The sequence below is a fragment of the Mus caroli genome, chromosome 10 (genome assembly GCF_900094665.2).
Source record: "Mus caroli chromosome 10, CAROLI_EIJ_v1.1, whole genome shotgun sequence".
Lineage (NCBI taxonomy): Eukaryota > Metazoa > Chordata > Mammalia > Rodentia > Muridae > Mus > Mus caroli.
This window is the reverse complement of record NC_034579.1, coordinates 111,165,865-111,167,648: the sequence shown is the minus strand read 5'-3', so window position 1 is coordinate 111,167,648 and position 1,784 is coordinate 111,165,865. Positions and strand designations below refer to the sequence as shown.

At 43.3% G+C, this 1,784-nt stretch overlaps 1 long non-coding RNA gene across 1 annotated transcript in view; it reads left to right on the top strand.

Annotated features, from left to right (window-relative positions):
• Positions 1-1,784, top strand: part of LOC110302866 — a 59,300-nt gene that overhangs the window by 44,905 nt on the left and 12,611 nt on the right. The window contains exon 3 of the long non-coding RNA XR_002378869.1: positions 1,385-1,527. This is a non-coding gene — a long non-coding RNA (uncharacterized LOC110302866). The remainder of the gene's footprint in view (positions 1-1,384; positions 1,528-1,784) is intronic.

Below are 1,784 nucleotides of genomic sequence, written 5' to 3'. Positions count from 1 at the left end.
GCAGATGAGTGTGTGCATGTTAGTATGTGTGTGCATGTGAAAATGTGTGTGTGCATGTGAGTGTGTGAGTGAGTATATGTGTGAATGTGTGTGTGTGTGCATGTGAGTGTGTGCATGTGAGTATGTGCCAGAGTGTGTGTGTGAGTGTGTGTGTGTGTGAGTGTGTGTGTGTGTGTGCCAGTGTGTGAGTGTGTGTGTGTGAGCTGTATCCCAGCAGTCTTTTCATCAGATTACTTGCATTTATCTCACTGTTGCCCATTTACTTTTGAATGTAATAATTGATTCATTTTGCTTCTCAGCACTGGGGATTGATCCCAGAGCACAATCTCCCTCTTCCCTCTGCTCCTCCCCTCTCCCCCTCCATCTGTCTCTTCCCTGAGGTCCTGGTGATCCAAATCACAATTTTTGTGTGTGTGAGTACAGGTGTGTGTGCGTGGCGGTGAGAAGAGAGTCTCAGACAATGTGCTTCTACACAAGTGCTGGGACACAAACTCCTGTTGTCACACTTGTGAGCCAGGAGTGGGTTACCAACTGTGCCATCTCCTCAGCTCAGTGATGTCTAGTTGATGAACATCTCTGTGCCTTGGGTCTGGGTTTGGTAAGGTTACAGTCACAGAGGAGCAACGTCAGGCTGAAAAGGCTCCTGTTTTAAAATACCAGCGGGAATTATTAAATTCCTGACATGAAATCCCAGAAGACATTTCTCACAAGCTTATTTAGGGGACTGTTGTCTGTTAATTTGTGGGTGACTTCATTCACCCACACCCACCCCTACATTCACTCCTATACTGTCAGGACACATGTCCATTGGGCGTTTCTTTGTTCCTAACTGAACTGAAGATTGCATAAGGATGTTTAAGAACAAGAGGGATAGACAGAAGTTCTTAGCCTTAAGATCTGAGAAAAAAAGTAGGAAAAAATGCAGTCATATAAATACCAAATTAGATAGCAAAATCTATTACATGTACTTTAGAGATAAAATAGATAAAAGACTTTTTGAAATATGGATTTTTGGCTATTTTCTCCACCTACATTAATCCAAATTGATTGTGATTCTAGACCCATTTGGAGCTAACATTTATGCTGATTATTGTTAATGACACCCTCCATGATAATTAATTGTCTGAACCAAGTTCTTCTACACAATCACAAAGGTCAGTGCAGCGAGTGTGATGGTTATTCTCGGTTGTCAATTTGACTAGATCAGGGATGAACTATAATCGAGAAATGGAGGGCAAACCTGTGACCTGGATCTTGAGGCTAGGAGACCCAAGCTTTTGTTCCAGATCTGGAGGCGCCACACCTTCTGCTAGAAGCCTATATGAGGGCAATGGGAGAAGGGAATGGCTGTGTGTTCTTCGCCTCCTTCCACTCGCTTTGCCAGCACATCCATTGGAGCCTTCTTCAGGATTCCAGCTTATTCAGAAGACCGGGTGAAACTCCCAGCCTCCCGAGACTGAGAAACTACTAGGTTCTTGGACTTTCCATTCACAGACGGCCATTATTGGGTTAGTTGGACTGCAACCTGTAAGTCATTCCAGTAAACTCCATTTATACACATGTATACACAGTGTATATGTGTGCTGTGTATGTGATCTATATATATATGCATATGTATATGTGTGTTGTGTATGTGTTGTATATATGCATGTGTATATGGTAAGTATGGACATGTAGATACATATATATGGACATATATGGATATGAATCTCTCTTGCTTGCTTTATATAGTGAGTGACACACCGGGGGGGGGGAGAGGGAGAGGGAGAGGGAGAGGGAGAGGG